Source organism: Somniosus microcephalus, chromosome 9 (assembly GCF_052327205.1).
Source record: "Somniosus microcephalus isolate GS21.2 chromosome 9, FLI_Smic_1.0, whole genome shotgun sequence".
In the NCBI taxonomy this organism is placed as follows: Eukaryota; Metazoa; Chordata; class Chondrichthyes; order Squaliformes; family Somniosidae; genus Somniosus; species Somniosus microcephalus.
Genome location: NC_140995.1, coordinates 216,180,119 through 216,199,694, shown reverse-complemented (window position 1 = coordinate 216,199,694; position 19,576 = coordinate 216,180,119). Strand labels below are relative to the sequence as shown.

Genomic DNA, 19,576 nt, shown 5'->3' with positions numbered 1-19,576 from the left:
GACGGTGCTCGACATTATTGGAGGGGCCGTGGCGAGTGGCGAGGCCGAAACCATTGAAGATGAGGGTATGCTCATAGCTAATTCTCCTTCTCACATCCCACAATCTCTTATCATAAGCTGCTGGTGGTATAAGCATGCACATCTTGCTTTCACCCCCTCCCCTCACCACAACCCTGGTGCCTTTCTCATTTCAAATACCCAAGAACTCCAACCTGGCCAGCCAGTGCAGGAAGAGCAAGAGAAGAGTGATTGAGAAGAAGAGACACCATCACGCGATCTCACATTCGTAGGCACCAGCTCAGATACTGGCACGTACTTTAGAGGGTAGCATAGAGGTGGGATCTGCACGTGGTGTATCATCAGGCACGAGTGGCCTGCAGCCAGGGCAGGGGGAAAGGGTAACGCAGGTGCCAGCTCCCCAGAGGGCAAGGCCATATACGAGTTCTGCTGCACAGGACTCAGATGAGATCTTCAATGGGACGGCCTACAGAAGAAAGGTGATGGGCATGCACACACAAATGCTTGGTGCATTAGCAGGCCTGCCAGAGAGTGTGTTGTCAATGTTAAGGAGCATGGAGGAGTCCGGCACCAACTTTGCATAGGGCTTTTCTCAGAGCTTGGAGCCCATGATTTCTAGGATGGAAGTGATGGGCAATTCAGCGCACTTGTGGACCCAACCATGATGCAGGGTCTAATGGCTGATGTCTCGGCTTCCATTGCAGCACAAGCGGAAGCGACCCAACATCTAGCGCGCAGTGGAAGCTAAAACATCTGTCATGCAGGCTCAGCTTGCTGCCACGCAAGCTCCGACTACTGCCATCTTGGATGTGTTTACCACTGTTGAAATGGGCTTACAGGGTGTCACAGCAGTCCGGCAATCTGTCCTCCGACAGATTACTAGGATTGCTGAAGCGCCTCCCTGGGGGAGTGGCAGTGGCTCCTTGGAGCAAGAGCCTGTTGTCCTCTCTCAGGATGACCGCATTCATCCTCCCACAACTGCCACTGTGCCAGTGCCCTTGCTGTTGCGTGCCAGCCAGCCAGCTCAGACTGCTGCCGCCCATGCCGAGGTGGTGCAGTCCACTGCCGGGCCTTCTAGGCTCAGAGCTGCTCGAAGTCATCCTTCAAGGCCATCTGTACTTTGTTTTGTGGTAGTTTTCATTTCAGCATTGTGGCCAAGAGGACGCTGTGATGTTCCGTGACAGCGGGATGGTAAGGTGGGGAAGTGTTGAGCAACGGGGATCTGGGGTTTTATTCAGGAGAACCAGAGTCTGATGTGCTTACGGACAGCCCTCCTCTGCCTCTTTTTCCTCCTCTTCTTCCTCTTGTCGTGGAACCTATGGTAGCAAGGGCTGCGTTGTGGAGTTGGATGGCCAAGTTGTGGAGATGCAACAGACCACCACGAATTGGGATAATTGGATGCAGTAATCGAAATGTAGTATGACTACAGCACTGTATATTTGGGCACAGCTACTGCTGACATATATTCTACTGTTTTTCTATGTATTTCAGCATTCTGTTGGCTTTGTTGATTGCTGCACTGGGCAAGTTGAGTCTACTAACACTCCTCGCACTCTTTCAGCTTCATCCTCAGCATGAATGGAGTATGTGTGTTTCTGTTTATTTTATTTCATGTATGTTTAAAACTATTATCTCACTCAGTGAATGGGGCATACTTGATATGGATAGGTGCTGAAAGCTGTGCCACTAAGTTGATATGCCACATATTTAACAAGTTCCACAGTTGCAAGTGAGTTGCATTGACAATATTACATTTGATGTGTGTTTGTTAAGTCCGCACTTTCTATCATTCATTTGATTTATGCAATTCTTGTGTACTCATCCTGTCGAAATCTCGACTCCGAGTAAGACTCTAACACAAGCAGTACCGTCAGATTGTTAGTTTATTTTACTTGTGCACAAGGGGAGAGTGCCTAGTCAAGGGCTAGGCTAGCAACTCCGAAAAACATCAGTAATCGCAGCATAATTTATACACTTAAGTAAACAAGTTCCTCAGCGATGTTATTCTTATCTAATTAACCACTTTAACAGTGTTATCAAATCAACACTCGTCTTTGCCTAGTAACAGTTACCATCTTATAGGGACTAGCCTTTTCTCGACCCTTACTCATTGTTGTGTCTGGTTTCGGTTATCACATCCTCATTGTTGTTACAGCTGCTGACAGCTTGTCTGGTATTAGTTGCTGAAGTAAGCTCTAATTCTAAGTTGACCGAATATAATATCCCAGCAAGCCTTGCAATCTATAGTTGCCCCTTTTTCTATATTTCCACATTCCCCCCTTTTGTCCTTACAAGGACAATAACTTTAGTCTAACTGAATTTTACAGAGTCTTTCCATCTCCATGGTTTCTACCTTCTCTGAGGTTTCTGGGGTTGTTGCTATCATCATAGTGGCCGCCCCCTCCGGTGCGGCTGCAGCCCCTAGTCGCGCACAGCGGCATTTTATCAGGACAAATACCAAATATAGGGCAAAGATAATGATCAGGAATATGATCAGCCCTTGTACAAAGGACTGACCTATAGGCCCTAACCATCCGTCTGCCCAATCAAATATGCCCCAAGAACCTGGTTCTTTTAACTTTTCAATTTCTTTCGGATGTGGTCCACTAAATCACCTATTTCCTCAGAATTGTCAGGAATGTATGTGCAACACTCGGATCCTATCAGGGCACATGTTCCACCCTTCTCTGCTAGCAAATAGTCTAGAGCCATTCTATTCTGTAGGGCAACTGTGCGTATTGCCACCATCTCGGTGTCGATTTTACTCAGTGACTTAGCCGTGTCATTGGCTACTTCCTCAAGAATCGAGGCTACAAGCCGAATTTCTTTTATTGCCCTGGCTGTTCCATACCCGGGGAATAGGATAGCGAAGAACCGTTCTGTTTCTGTAATAGCTCTTTTGGATCGATAATGGTGATGATTCGCTAGAGAGGGCAAGTGATGAATGTATGGCACCACATATGCCAGGTAACATGATCCTGTCCAGCCCCTTTGCAACCAGGGGTATGCCTTGTGGCCACAAATAAAGTATGTCCCATTGTACGAGGTGGTTTTATCAACATCAAACCCTGCGGATACCAGGGAGTAGTTGAAAGTACCTGTCTGGTTGGCGTATGGGACTTCCAGTGTACAACCATAATACTGAGAGGACGTAGAAAGGGGGAACCCGTCAGCAGTACCAGTTATTGTAAAATTATACTCGCACCAACTAGTGCCTACGAATATTCCCCCAGCCAAGTTCCTTACTAAATATATTGTCCCCGGTAGCCTTCCCATACCTGTGGCCTTGGTGAGGGTGAGGAAGGGAGGCTGTTGGGAGCGGTCATACCTTGGTTGGTACCACCCTTCGAAGGTGTTCAGATAATATCCCCCTGCTTTCCAGGGCTCTGCAGATATGAGGTAAAATGACAAACTCGAGGATGCCTCTCTCTTTCCGTCTGTTACCACAGATGCAACTCTTATCATCCTAGGGGATTGGCGTGTGCCGCTCTGGTATATATACCATTCTACTACTTCTGACAGATTAAGTGGGACAGGTCTAAGAGGAATCCCTCCCTTAGAGTGGATAGGGATTTGGGTACATACCCAACAACCTCCTTCCTTATTGTTTTCCGTAGCGTATTTGAGGGACATATACAAGAAGGTGTTTACATGCAATCCGGGCATTACAGGTATTATAAGTGTCACAAGGAAACATAGTCCTAATGTCCATTTCCATTTACTGATGGGGTTGGTGATTCCTTTTCCTCGTGTTCTGGAGCTCTTTTGCAGTGCGAGGCGTGGATCCATGTTGGTCTCTCTTTCACCTTTACAGCAGTATTGGTGGTTAACAGGATCTGGAACGGACCCTCAAATCTTGGGTGAAGGCTACTCTTTCTCTTGAACACCTTTACGCAAACGAACTCGCCAGGCTCCAAGCTATGGCATCTTCCTTCAGCAGGGTCAACTTGGGCTTCTTTTACCTGCGAATGGAAACTAGAAATACATTTTGTTAGAGCAATGCAATAGTTTAGCATATTTTCTTCCATTTTGTGAATGTCCATTTGTTTAGCAGTAAACGGTGCAGAAAAAGGCAAACGTTGGGGACGTCCCATGACGATTTCATGTGGTGATAATCCTGTTCTATTTGTTGCTGACTGCATTGCCATCAATGCCAGGGGTAACAGTTCGACCCATTTGAGTCCAGTCTCATCACAACTTATTTTTCAACATTCCATTATATCGCTCCACCAGCCCGGCTGACTGTGGGTAATAGCTGCAGTGAAAATGCTGATTGATTTGCAAAGCCTTACACATCTCTTGCATAATTGTCCCAGTGAAATGTGACCCATTGTCACTCGAGAGTTGTACAGGTATACCAAATCGTGGTACAATTTCCTTTAACAAATATTTAGCGACAGTAACAGCGTCATTCTTTTTACATGGAAAAGCTTCAACCCATTTAGAAAACACATCTATAATAACCAATACATACTTAAAACCCATACATGCGGGTAATTCAATAAAATCCATTTGCAAATTTACAAAAGGTCCTGTTGGATTTGGGTGGGAGGCAGACTGTACTTTCTCCGTTTTTCCCAGATTCATCGTCTGACAGGTAGTACACTTTTCACTAATTTGTTTTGTAATTGCCAAAATACCCGGTGCGTACCATGTCTATGCAATATAGTCTGCCACTCCCCTTTGCCCACATGTGTGAAAGGCTTACATCCTAGGGTCTTGAGGGAAGTGGCGGTAGGGATTGTGGATGCATTGGTAATTTTCCAAAACTCCCTGGACTCAGCAAAGGTCCCGGCAGATTGGAAAACTGCTAATGTAACACCCTTATTTAAAAAGGGTAGTAGGCAGAAGGCTGGAAACTATAGACCTGTTAACCTAACATCTGTGGTTGGTAAAATGTTAGAGTCCATTATTAAGGAAACAGTAATGGGACATTTGGATAAACATAATTTAATAGGACAAACTCAGCATGGTTTCATGAAGGGGAAGTCATGTTTGACAAATTTGCTTGAGTTCTTTGAGGAAGTAACATACAGGGTGGATAAAGGAGAACCAGTGGACGTAGTGTATTTAGACTTCCAAAAGGCATTTGACAAGGTGCCACACAAAAGATTATTGCTTAAGATAAAAAATCACGGGATTGGGGGTAATATTCTGGCGTGGGTGGAGAATTGGCTCTCTAACAGAAAGCAGAGAGTTGGGATAAATGGTTCATTCTCAGACTGGCAATCAGTAACTAGTGGTGTTCCGTAGGGGTCAGTGCTGGGTCCCCAACTCTTTAATATAGATTGTAATGATTTGGAGGAGGGGACCGAGTGTAACATATCAAAGTTTGCAGATGATACAAAGATGGGAGGGAAAGTAGTGAGTGAGGAGGACATCAAAAACCTGCAAAGTGACATAGACAGGCTAAGTAAGTGGGCAGAGATTTGGCAGATGGAATACAATACTGGAAAGTGTGAGGTTATGCACTTTGGCAGGAAAAATCATAGAGCAAGTTATTATCTTAATGGCAAGAAACTGGAAAGTACTGTAGTACAAAGGGATCTGGGGGTCCTGGTGCACGAAACTCAAAAAGTTAGTATGCAGGTGCAGCAAGTGATCAAGAAGGCCAATGGAATGTTGGCTTTTATTGCTAGGGGGATAGAATATAAAAACAGGGAGGTATTGCTGCAGTTGTACAAGGTATTGGTGAGACCGCACCTGGAATACTGCATACAGCTTTGGTGTCCATACTTAAGAAAAGACATACTTGCTCTCGAGTCAGTACAAAGAAGGTTCACTCGGTTAATCCCGGGGATGAGGGGTGAGGGGGTGGTCATATGAGGAGAGGTTGAGTAGATTGGGACTCTACTCATTGGAGTTCAGAAGAATGAGAGGCGATCTTATTGAAATATATAAGATTGTGAAGGGGCTTGATCGGGTGGATGCGGTGAGGATGTTCCCAATGAAGGGTGAAACTAGAACTAGGGGGCATAATCTTAAAATAAGGGGCTGCTCTTTCAAAACTGAGATGAGGAGAAACTTCTTCACTCAGAGGGTGGTAGGTTTGTGGAATTTGCTGCCCCAGAAAGCTGTGGAAGCTACATCATTAAATAAATTTAAAACAGAAATAGATAGTTTCCTAGAAGTAAAGGGAATTAAGGGTTACGGGGAGCGGGCAGGAAATTGGACATGAGTCTAGGTTCGGAATGGTCATGGCCCTGTGGGTAGCGGAGCGGGCCCAGGGGCCGTGTAGCCTGGTTCTGCTCCTACTTCTTGGCCTAGAAATTGGGTTGGGGCGCCAAAGTGGGGCAAAAGTCGGCGGAGCGCAGGATTTAGCGCAGCGATCGGAGTGATACCGATCGCCAGAAATTCAGTTTCAGTGCCGCTCGAGGGACACGGGGCGAGGCTCGAGGCGCTCCGCGTCCCTCTTAGGGCGCTGAAACTGATTATCGCAGCGCAACGTGCCGTAGCGCCACATGCTGCGGCACGGCACACTGCAGTACTGCAGGCCTTCCTCCCACTGTTAAGGGGGAGGTGCCTGCAACAGCACGAGCCCCGATCGCGAGTGCCGGCAAATGAGCCCGGCACCAAGGAGAAGTGCCGGGCTCTCGGGAAACAGCCGGCAATGCCGCGGGGGGGGGGGGGGGGGGTTCGGAGGCCGGGGACGGAGGTGATGGCAGGCGGCCGCCAAAAAAGCGGCCGTCCCGCACCTCCACCTTAACTTGCGCCGCTGCCGGCACAGTAAGGCCCCGTGAACCGGGCGCGGGTAGCGAGCGGCGCAACTGCGGTGTTCGCTACCAAATATCGCGAACGGGGCACGATTGGGGCACTGCGCACACCGATGACATCATAGGCATTTGCGCTGCGCCGCCACCATTAGCGCCCCTACTGAATATCGCCGCAGACGCAGCCAGTGGCGCTACAGCCACTGACTGCCTCTTTAGGCGCTAACAGGTGGCGCTACTCACCCAATTTCTCCCCCCTTGTGTTCTAATTCTGTGTTAGATTTCAGGAGATGGTTTTATTCCTGTTCCTGGCTGGGGTGGAGATCGCCTTTACAGAAGGTAAGTACTGTAGAAAATATAGGGACAGAGTGATCTCCTGGAAGAGTTTCGATCGCCTAGATGGGTCGGAGAGGAATTTCCCAGATTTTTTCTCCCAAATTGGCCATTGGGTTTTTTATCTGGTTTTTCGCCTCTCCCGGGAGATCACATGGGTTTGGGTCGGATAGAGAGTGATAGAAGATTTGAGGTTGGGATCAGATCAGCCATGATCTTATTGAATGGTGGAGCAGGCTCGAGGGGCCGATTGGCCTACTCCTGCTCCTATTTCTTATGTTCTTATGTATGAACACAGCGGGCAATCCATGGGAGCAAAGATCTGGGTGCCACCACGATGCCGTCATGGTGAACCCACACTCCCTCAGATGTTTAAATGCATTCATCTTGTGCCCAATTTGTCTTTTTCGGGAATGCTGTATGCAATGCAGTCCAACAATTTGTCCAGAAATCACCTTGTGGTCTTGTGGTAGGACCTGCAGCTTGATCCTGACGATGGTTTAAGAAACCATCAAAATGCTGCTCTAACATTCTAAACTTAGACTCCTTTAACCATGCTTTCATCAATATTTCCCCATCCAAAATACTTGGTTCATGGCAAAGGACAATTGTTTTTAACTGTTCCAGAGCCTTTTCTAATTCTAATTTTGGGTCTGGAAGCTCATCCACCATAGTTCTTAATTCACTTGGGGTCCAAGGTCGGTGGACCGCCACTGGTGGCCCTCCCGCTTGTTGGGTATTCGGAAAATATCTGAGCGGGAACATTCCAGGTGGGCCAGGATCCAATGTCAGTACGGCCACTATTGGAGTTACTGACCCAGTTGCCTGGCCGTCATGTCCCGTCGCGCCCTGTCCTTCCAATTCCTGTCTTTGTTGTCCTAGTGACTGTGCTTGTTTTTCTTGCTGCTGTTGTTGCCTCAGACGTTCCTGAGCCCTAGTGTTATTTGCGGGTGCGCCTGACCCACCTACTTGTGCTGCGGCGCCGTGACCATCCCCATTAGGGTTGTTGCCTGGTTGTTGAACCGGGGCTGGAGGATTGTTTACTGGACCCTGATTTTGCCCACCTGGATTTTGGACTGGTTGGGGTAGGTATGGTGGCGGTGGATAGGGATTATATATTTCTTCCTCTACTTCTTCCTCCTCCTCGTCAGTCCAACGAGGGGCAGTTGGTCTATTTCTTCGTGTCCCCCTTAATATCATTTGTTTATGAATTCCTACATCCCCTTTACCTTCCTCGACTTGCTTTTTCTTTCTACGGCCTGCACTACTAGCCTCGATACTCGCTCACGTCTTTTCTCAGCTTCTCGTTTCCAGTCCCCAAATGCTGACCAATTCACCTTCTTACCACTCCTTCCTGGGTCCCTATTTAAGAGGCACTCCTCGAGACACGTTATCCTGTCTAGGTTAAATGTACCATCTGGTGGAAACGGCCTATTTCCCTTTGGTCCATTTTACCCATTTTGGTAAGTCATTTATTGATGTCTGACCACAATTCTGGAGCATATAACAGGCTGGTGTGCCCTTTTCTGGTATTTTGCTTGCTCTGGCACCCATTCTTAATGGTTGAGGTTATCACAGGTATTCGGTATCACAATCCTTCCGTTCCAATCGAGTTCTCTACGCCCACTTCACCTGGCCATCACGTGACCCATTTGGGCTCTTAATTCGGGCTCAGTCTGGGTGTGAGATACTGTTGGACACGGACCACAGGTGTGTCGATCAACCGATCACTGTTTACTCTCCACCAATTTAAGTGTTTCTGAGACACAACCTCCCTTATTGAGTTCCCTGTTATGTCTTCCTATTAGCTCACAGACAATTGACGCACAAAAATATGCACATACCTGTAATAATATTACGAAGATAATAAAAATCGCGAAAACCCAAAGGGGTATACAGATCATAATCCTTATGCTCTAACTAAACATATAGTCAATTCTCAGTCTGCGTTGTACGCCCCTACAGACTGAGTCCTTAACACAGCAACAACTTTAAGATCCTATCAAACAAGGATCACGTCCCTTCTTATTTTTCCCCTATCACACAAGGGTAATTGTTTCCATCACACAAGAAACAGGAACCTCTTAACGAACCTAGTTATTTAATCATTCTAAGATCCTATCCAACAAGGATCGGTCCGATCACACACGGACTCTGTCCCTTTTCACCTTTACCCTATCACACAAGGGTACTTATCCTATCACACAAGAAACAGGGACCTCTTAACGACGTATTTTCTTACCTTCCCCTTATACAATCTGCCTGGTCTGTTTCAGGGTTCAAGTTTTCGGAATCTGTCTCCTTTTACCGTCAAGCTGAAAGAGGAAGTGATTACAAAAATTTCAACTCAACCCTGAAGTGAGTCTTACAGATTGCAGTACTCTCGCCAAGACAAACAGATTACACTCGCGCACCGTCCAGTCGAAATCTCGACTCCGAGTAAGACTCTAACACACAAGCAGTACCGTCAGATTGTTAGTTTATTTTACTTGTGCACAAGGGGAGAGTGCCTAGTCAAGGGCTAGGCTAGCAACTCCAAAAAACATCAGTAATCGCAGCATATTTATACACTTAAGTAAACAAGTTCCTCAGCAGTGTTATTCTTATCTAATTAACCACTTTAACAGTGTTATCAAATTAACACTCGTCTTTGCCTAGTAACAGTTACCATCTCCTTATAGGGACTAGCCTTTTCTCGACCCTTACTCATTGTTGTGTCTGGTTTCGGTTATCACATCCTCATTGTTGTTACAGCTGCTGACAGCTTGTCTGGTATTAGTTGCTGAGGTAAGCTCTAATTCTAAGTTGACCGAATATAATATCCCAGCAAGCCTTGCAATCTATAGTTGCCCCTTTTTCTATATTTCCACAATCCTTTCAGAACATGGTAAGTGAATTGTTGGCAATTATGGTCCATAAAAACAGTTTATTCATTCTATTCTTGTATCCTTTTAATTGTAAATTTCAATAAATCAGTTAGTAGAACAATCAGAATAGTATGCCAAACTAAAATAATTTGCAGGTAATGCCTGTGTAGTAATAGAACAGAACTCTGAACCAGAAGTCAGAAATATAGGTTGAATAAACCTGATTACTGTCCATACATATTTGGGGCTCGCCGGTTGAGGTACAGTGGGAATTTAGCTGGATCCCACACTGAGTCAAGTCTGGAAGAGCGGGGAGGGCCCTCCTGGACCCACCAAAAAAAATGAAAGTTTTTTGGGCCATTTTGTGAACACCCTCCAGCGGTCTCTAAAGGACAGCTGGTTAGCCTGCTTAATACCTGGTACAAATAAGTAGAACGCACACTACCCCCTTTGTAACTGGAAAAACTGCATTTGAAGTCCTACAACCAGTGTAGGATTCCATTTTGTATATTTAAGCAGCCTACCACCTTTTTAAGTGGGCGGGTTGCTCGCCCATTTACAAGCCCACCTGAAAATTGCATCAGATTGGCCTTGGGCTTCAATGGGACAGCCAAGATGCCCACCCGCCCTCCCAATTTTCAATTGCTGACCACCATTTTTCAGGCAAGAAAGGGGTGTTCAGCAGTTGAAAATTGCTCCCATCAAGTCTGGAGTAATAAGCAATGTCCAATCTAGGAAGAAATGTTCAACTCAATGAGTTCCATCTACAGCGCCTTTCGTACTTTCATGAACTTAAAGTGGCAGGGCAAAATCCCAAACACCACGATACCCACTCATTTGGGGGCTAATTGTATTTGGTCTATACTGATTCAGGCACAACTGAGATGGACAGGCCTCATTTTCTCAATGAGCAAGGATAAATTAGCAGAGTGAGTCCTCTGTGATGCTGAAAACCGGCAAATGGAGCCCATGAGGTCAGAAGCAACATTCTAAAGACCCCCTGGAGCAAATCATTAATCTTGATGCATAGGACAACCTGCATAGCTGTTCAACTAGGGGTTAATACATTTGAGCATTCAAGAATTATAGAAAAAATGCCAGCAGCGAAAAGTACGCCAACCATCAAAAAGAAAGGAATGTTGCATATAAAATATACAGAAGGCACATCTTACTAACCTTTGAAACAATAAATGGAAACTTAAGGAGATGAGCCCAGGCAGATCCTCAGAATTACAAGAAACAAGGATGTAACAGATAACCAAATAGCCATCAAGAATGGAGGGGCAAAGAACCCGCTGCCACGCTAGTTTCCCAGATGTCGGGTCTATCATCGCTGAATAGACCCGACACCAATCGGCGGGGAGGCAATTTAGGTGACTAAGTGCTTGTTAACAGCCGCTTAAAAACTATTTTGAGCTCACCTTTAAATTTTACAAGGTTGCCCATGGGTTCCAAGCTGCTCGGGGATCACGTCAGCTCAGCAGGTCGGAAGTTGTGTCACCATGAAATCATTTCTACTTGACCACTGCAAACGTGCTATAAAAGCTCCCATCTCATAGCTGTTCACTTTCCAAGGTCAGAAGCTGTTGCTTACTGCATTTGGAAGACAGATTGAGCTTTATGCAGGTTGCAAGCATTTGGAATAAATTCTGTATCCAGTGTCACCTCATTGGAACAACCTCTCTTACCATTGACAGATCGCTTCTGTCATCTCAACTTCACCTGCCATCTATTACAGCAGCATCGGTGCACTTGGAAACGATCTCATCTTGGTCCTCATAATCCCACCACGATTAGCCCAACACCAGTAGCATCAGGCACACCAGCAGCATCTACAACAAAACCAACCTTCTGATGCTGCACAGGGCAAGGGCAAGGGCATCAGCACCCGAGCACATTGTTGGCCAGGAGGCCAGGGATGGCCTCGCCATACCCAGATTTACTTCACTTTACACTGTACACCCTGGCTGCCACATGATGCGCCAGATTGGCACCACCCCACACCAACACCATTAAGCATCCCTACAATGGTCAAGCCATTCCTTTCACACTCCTCGCCATTGCGGGGGGTTACCGTTATGTCGCACCATTCACTGCAACTCACTAAGCCACTTCCAAAGGTGCACACAAATCTGTCCAAGAATGCAAAGTGTTGAAAATAAAGATTTCAAAGTATGACAGCACATTAACAGAAACTTCACATGAACATTGGCTAAAACACACAAGTGCCTACGTTTGTGTGTTAGTTGGCATGATTGGACTAGGATGAGGGCGAGTGTGAGGGGTGGCTAGTGAGATGGGGAAGTGATAATGTAGATAGAGAGGGATGGGTGGAGCTGCAAGGTAAGTTGGTGTGAGTAAGGATGTGCAGGAGTAGGGTAGGGAAGGCAGAGTGATGGGGATGTAATGCGTGGCACAGCAGGATGAGGTTGAGTGTGGCTTTGCAGTAACATTTTGTGATCTACTGAGATCATTGAAAGGTTTGCGCCACTGCAGCCTGGTCCTCCTAATGACATCCCTGCTTGTGTCCTCCTGTGCAATGTGCAACTAGGCTGCATTGATGTCCTGGGGAGGTCTCCTCCGTCCATGTGAAAGTAAAAGGACCTCCCTGCGTGCTGTGACCCCCTCCATAAGTATATGGAGAGCCTGGGTGCAGCCGTGCACCTCTGTGCTGTGATTGTTGGTGTTTGCAGCACCTCAGTGCTGTAGAACACTGACAGCGCAACTGTCAAAATCAATTTGCGTAAGGAAACCGGCTGATGACGCATCATCAAGTGACGTCATCAAACCCGCTTCCTTCAATTTGCCGGCAAACGTGTTGGACGGGCTTAACAAGCCCAATCAACGTAAAATCACTTTGGACAGCGGGCTGGAGCCAGCAGCGGGGTCACAACCGGCCACCGACCCCGGCCGCACCGGACTTGTCGAGGTAGGGAAAATCGCGGCCATTAGTCGTGGTTACCTGGGACTTGCATCTTGACCTTCATCAGCTTTTGTCTGAACAGTTAAATTCATAGTTTTGTGTATTTTAAGTATGGATCAGAAATAGCTTGCATTCATTTCTGCACCTTAATACTCTAGTGTTGTATGTATCTTGTGTCATTTGGTATTTGGATAGAAAAGCCACATTAAAAAGTTATTCCTAAAACTGCACCCTTCTTTCTTTTATATCGGGAAATCTCCATGTTAAAATTTACTTGCCATTGTGTGCTTCCTCTCTGGGCACAATGCTATAGTTTTAATGTTTATAAGGCCTTGTGATCTTGTACATGGAGAACCAAGGACATCTGCCAATCTAAACAATTGCTTCATTTTAATTCACCGCCCCATTCCCATTCAGACCTCACTGTACTCGGGCTCTTGCATTGTTCCACGGAAGCTCAGCGTAAACTCGAGGAACAGCACCTCATCTTCCGATTAGGCACTTTACAGCCTTCCAGACTCAATATCGAGTTCAACAATTTCAGATCATAACCTCGGCCCCCATTACATTTTTACTTATTTTTTATCCACACCTTTGTTTTGACCCTTTTTCCCCCCCCTTTTTTTCTCTCCCACATGGCAGCTGCCTCCCATTCTGCCAGCACATTTCACACCTAATCTAGAGCCGTCTTTTGTCTCCACTAGTCCTATCACCGTCTCGTTTTGAATACCTCTTAATGTCTCTTCACTTCTCTTTTGTTCTCTCCCAGCCTGGCCTTCAGTCTTGACAAAGGGTTTGACCCGAAACGTTGACTCTATTTTCTCTCCACAGATGTTGCCTGGCCTGCTGAGTTTTTCCAGCATTTTCTGTTGTTATCTCGGATTTCCAACATCTGCAGTATTTTGCTATCGTAAACAATTGCTTCATTTGATTTTGTCTAATTTTTTGTTCCTATCACTAAATAGCGCTCCAAGTATCAGAATGTACCAACTATTGTTTAGTTGGTTGCAATCCACCAGGAAATGTTAAGAATCTTCCTTCTCATGTTGTGGCAACATCATGGGTCAATATTTAAAAGGTTTCTCTTCACTTTTAATATAAGCAGCTGTTTTACAGACAATTTGTAGGTTTTCATGAAGCTTAATGGTCTTGATTCTGTAGTCAGCCTGGAGCACCGATGCAAGTAATAATTCATCAACTCTCTCCGCCTATTTGTAATGCTGTGGCATTATTCATTTGTATGTGGAAATAGAATGAGTGAAGTAGAATATTAATTTTATTTAAGCTTTGTATAGTCTTGCTTGTTCTTGAATGTAGCTACAGCTTCACATAGAAATTTCCTTTCATGACTACCTTTGATTCCTTCTCTGATCTGGACTTTTTGCGACTTTTTTTCTTGTGTACGATTCTTCCCTTGTTGCATGGACTTGCACTGCTACCTCCCTTCAGAAAAGGTGAAATATCAGAATGAGATTTTGGGGAAGACGTGCTTGCATGGCTGTCGTGTGATCTCAGAATTTTAAAGAGATAGCGCTCTAGTGGTTTTGCCTGTTTGGATGATGGCATAGTCATTTGTAGAGGTTGAACTTCATTCACAGAAGACCACACCAAAGGTAAGAACATAAGAAATAGGAGCAGGAGTAGGCCCTTCGAGCCTGCTCTGCAATTCAGTAAAATCATGGCTGATCTTCTACCTCAACTCCATCTTCCCGCACTATCCCCATATCCCTTAATATCCAAAAATCTATCAATTTCTGTCTTGAATATACTCAATACTGAACATCCATAGCTCTCTAGGGTAGAGCATTCAAGAATTCCCAAGATTCACAACCCTTTGAGTGAAGAAATGTCTTCTCATCTCAGTCCTGAATGGCCGACCCCTTATTCTGAGACTGTGACATCTAGTTCTAGACTCCCTAGCCAGGGAAACATCCTCCGAGCATCCACCTTATCAAGCCCTGTAAGAATTTTATATGTTTCACTGAGATCACCTCTCATTCTTCTAAATTCTAGTGAATATAGGCCTGGTCTCCTCAATCTCTCCTCATAAAACAATCCTCCCCATCCCAGGAACCAGTCTGGTGAATCTTTGTTGCACTCCCTCTATGGCAAGTATATCTTTCCTTAGGTAAGGAGACCAAAACTATATACAGTACTGCAGCTGTGGTCTCACCAAGGCTCTTGGTGAGGAAGGAAGAAAATCAGCATTCCACATTCCCTTATTTACAGGTTATGGGAATAAGTTCATTCTAATTAAAATCTGTACAAACTTCCCAGTATTATACAATTATGTACCCATGTAGATTGCAAGTTTTGAAACCTACAGTGTTGAGTTCAATAAAACTTAGCCTTAGAAATGAACACTGACTTAAGAAAGAAAGACTTACATTTATATAGCACCTTTCACGACCACCGGACATCTCAAAGCGCTTTACAGCCAATGAAGTACTTTTGGAGTGTAGTCACTGTTGTAATGTGGGAAAAGCAGCAGCCAATTTGCACACATCAAGGTCCCACAAACAGCAATGTGATAATGACCGGATAATCTGTTTTTGTTCTGTTGATTGAGGGATAAATATTGGCCAGGACACCAAGGATAACTCCCAGGGGCTCTTGTTCAAAATAGTGCCATGAGTTCTTTTACGTCCACTTGAGAGAGCAGACGGGGTCTCGGTTTAGCATCTCATCCAAAAGATGGCACCTTTGACAGTGAAGCACTCCCTTAGCACTGCACTGGAGTGGGACGTGAACCCACAACCTTCTGACTGAGAGGCGAATGTGCTACCCACTGAGCCACAGCTGACACTGTAAACAGCTAGAAATGCCAAAATATATGACATTGGCTGCATGTGAATTCTAACTTTACTAATCTGCTAATAACTAGTTTCTTCTATGCACTGGGGATGCTTGATTAGCACAAGGCATTTTTCCAATTGAGTTTTGAATTTTATTTTGCTCAGTGTTATGTCTTGATTACCTATAATGTGTTTCATTGAAAATTTAAAGTTGGTTTATAATGGACAGCAATGTTAGTGTCAATAGACAATGCAAAAAAATCAACGGGGGTAATTTTCACTTTTGGCGATAGTGTTACACGGGCGATATCGAACCGGCCGATATCAAACTGGCCAGCCATTATACACCAGTTATGACTCTATGACCTTGCCTGATTTTCCTTACCATTAACTTCAATGGAAATGAAAATAGGGCGGGGTGTATAATGGGCGGCTGATCTGATATCACCTATTTCACACTATCGCCACAAGTTTAAATTACCCCCCAAGGCATATTTCCTGAGCTGACTGCTTTTGAATTGGAGTGAGTCTTAATATTTTTGTTGTGCTTTACATTGGTACACTGCAAAGTTCTTAATCTCAACATTTCAATTTGGACAGAAACCTTGATTACCAGGAATAACAAATTGTGCACCACATGACTAGTTTTGCTAAGCTGTTCTGTCAGCTATTTCTTCCTGTTGGCTCGAAGTTTGTACATATCTGGCCTTGTCTTGTTCATACACATACCAATATGTCAGAAGTCTGCTGCTGTGACAAGTAACTTCCAGAAAGGATGAAACATGATTAATAACATTCAGTGCTACAAAATTACATTTGTTGCAAATTTATTTATTTGTGAGCTTAACAGCAGAGGGATTTTTGTTCATAATTACACAGTTATTTTTTAGGCTTATCTTGCTAAAATGCAGCATTTTTACACTGACGTTTTTAGCTTCTCTTTTACTGCATGGTAAATATGTATTTATTCCCATGTAGAAAATCTCTGACTATTGGATGTCAGATAATGACATTGTTGAAGAGATTTGAGCATGAAAATCTAGACTGATACTCCAGTGCGGTACTGAGGGAGAGCTGCACTGTTGGAGGTGCCGTCTTTCAGATGAGACGTTAAACTGAGTCCCTGTCGGCTCTCTCAGGTAGACATAAAAGATCCCATGGCACTATTTCGAAGAAGTATCTGGGGATAACTGGGGAATTATCCCCAGTGTCCTGGCCAATATTTATCCCTCAACCAACATCACTAAAAATGCAAGTCTTTTTTTCTTTTGAAACTTTCAACTAAAATAAAAATTGCTGCAAATACACAGCAAGTTCATTGGCATCTGAAATAATAATATACTGAAACTTTTATTTGCACAATTAGCATCCATTCTGAACGGACTGGTACAATAATTTAACAATGTACAATTTTTTTCTGGTTTTCTGCTAAAAATTCAATACATTTTGCAATTTTTTTGTTACTGTGTTTAATAAGATTGTGAAATCCTGATACTTGTTTGTACTGGTGCAATTTTTTTCAGTCTTCGAAGAGGGAAACATTTATCACTCAAACAAGGCGATGTCAGCATAATCATTCATACCTGTTTAACATCCATCTCAAGTTTGTCATTTGTTAATTTTTTCAGCCGAAACTCATGCCGTAACACAACTCTTTTTATAGTGAGAACATAGGACGTTTGTTTTATAGCAGTTATTTGGCCTTCAGAGCATTATTTATGCGGAAACACTTGATACTACTTTTATAATTCAGCCCACAAGGATTATTTTGTAATCCTTTAGTAATTACTAAGCAACATGTAACACCAATAGCAAGTTTTATTTCATTTTTGTTTACATAGATTTACATAGACTATATTGCACAGAAACAGGCCATTCGGCCCAACTAGTCTTTGCTGGTGTTTATACTCCACACGAGTCTCCTCCCATTCCATGTAGCTCATCTCAGCCTTTCAGCATATCTTTCTATTCCCTTTTCTCTCATGTAACCTGCTCACTGATGCCCAGTTTGGGTTCCGCCAGGACCACTCGGCTCCAGACCTCAAACATGAACAAAAGAACTGAATTCCAGAGGTGAGGCGAGAGTGACTGCCCTTGACATCAAGGCAGCATTTGACCGAGTGTGGCATCAAGGAACCCCAGTAAAACTGAAGTCAATGGTAATCGGGGGGAAAACTCTCCACTGGCTGGAGTCATACCTAGCACAAAGGAAGATGGTTGTGGTGCTTGGAGGTCAATCATCACGACCCCAGGATATCGCTGCAGGGCAGTGTCCTAGGCTCAACCATCTTCAGCTGCTTCATCAGTGACCTTCCCTCCAACATAAGGTCTGAAGTGAGGATGTTTGCAGATGACTGCACAGTATTCAGTGCCATTCGCAACTCCTCAGATAATGAAGCAGTCCATGCCCGCATGCAGCAAGACCTGGACGACATTCAGGCTTCGGCTGATAAGTGGCAGGTAACATTTGCGCCACGCAAGTGCCAGGCATGACTATCTCCAACAAGCAAGTGACTAGCCACCGCCCCTTGACATTCAACAGCATTACCATTGCCAAATCTCCTACCATCAATATCCTGGGGGTCACCATTGACCAGAAACTTAACTGGACCAGACACAGATACTATGGCAACAAGAGCAGGTCAGAGGCTGGGTATTCTGCGGCAAGTGTCTCACCTCCCTGACTCCCCAAAGCCTTTCCACCATCTACAAGGCACAAGTCAGGAGCGTGATGGAATACTTGCTTTTATTGTTTTTATTATATTGCAAACACTCGATCCTCTGAGAGGAGTTGCAGTGGGACAAATGGAATTTTAAAGATGCCAATTTTATGAAGGGGGAGAAGAATCTTTTTTTCCCTTTTCTGCTTACTTGCCTGGATGAGTGCAGCGCCAATAACACTCAAGAAGCTCGACACCACCCAAGACAAAGCAGCCCGCTTGATTGGCACCCCATCTGCCACCTTAAACATTCACTCCCTCCACCACCGGTGTACCGTGGCTGCAGTGTGAACATCTACAAGATGCACTGCAGCAACTCGCCAAGGCTTCTTCGGCAACACCTCTCAAACTCGCGACCTCTATCACCTAGAAGGACAAGGGCAGCAGGCGAATGAGAACACCACCACCTCCAAGTTCTCCTCCAAGTCACACACCATCCTGACTTGGAAGTATATCGCCGTTCCTTCATCGTCGCTGGGTCAAAATCCTGGAACTCCCTCCCTAACAGCACTGTGGGAGTACCTTCACCACATGGACTGCAGCGGTTCAAGGCGGCTCACCACCACCTTCTCAAGGGCAACTAGTGATGGGCAATAAATGCTGGCCTTGCCAGCGACGCCCACATCCCATGAACAAATAAAAAAAATGTACTTATCTAGTTTCCTTTTGAATGCATCTAAGCTATTTGCCTCAACCACTTCCTGGTTCTGAAGTAGTTTCATATGTAGTCAGTGAAATTGACTGACTTTTGATGATTAAACTTTGATAGAAACTTCTTGTTACAACACTTTTCTCTAGTCCTAGCAAAAACGAGCCCCACTTATAACCTGGGTGAGAGGTCAGTGTGGGGCTGGTGTGGCAAGCAGTACGCTTGTGACTCACCTGCGTGAGTCCCGGGCCAATTTAACTCCCAGGCCTCGTTAACATAAACTAGGCCCAACTCCCACCCAAACAAGGCTGGAATGATGTGAGGCAGGCAGGCGGGAGCTGGGTGATGCATCAGGGTACCGCCGTCAGGGACACAAGGAAACAGTCTCTTAAAGGCAGGAGGGGCGAGACGATCTTGGGAAGGGATGCAAATTTTAGCCATTCAGATCTCTTTAAAGCAGTCCTCTAATAGAATTACAGATGTAGAATAATTGTGAATTTACCTATTAATTTAACTCACTAGTTTTATGACCATTGACCGGACATACAGGCCCTAATTTGA

General features: G+C 45.0%; 1 protein-coding gene and 1 long non-coding RNA gene across 2 annotated transcripts in view; one reads left to right on the top strand and one right to left on the bottom strand.

Annotated features, from left to right (window-relative positions):
• rmdn2 (regulator of microtubule dynamics 2) overlaps nt 1–19,576 on the top strand; it is a 198,599-nt gene that overhangs the window by 119,706 nt on the left and 59,317 nt on the right. The gene's annotated exons all lie outside the window — the stretch shown is intronic.
• Nucleotides 1,884–9,953, bottom strand: LOC147113025 (uncharacterized). Its single transcript, XR_015079617.1, has 2 exons — nt 9,304–9,953; nt 1,884–3,993 (listed from the first exon to the last, which is right to left on the bottom strand). It is a non-coding gene; the product is annotated as an uncharacterized LOC147113025 (long non-coding RNA).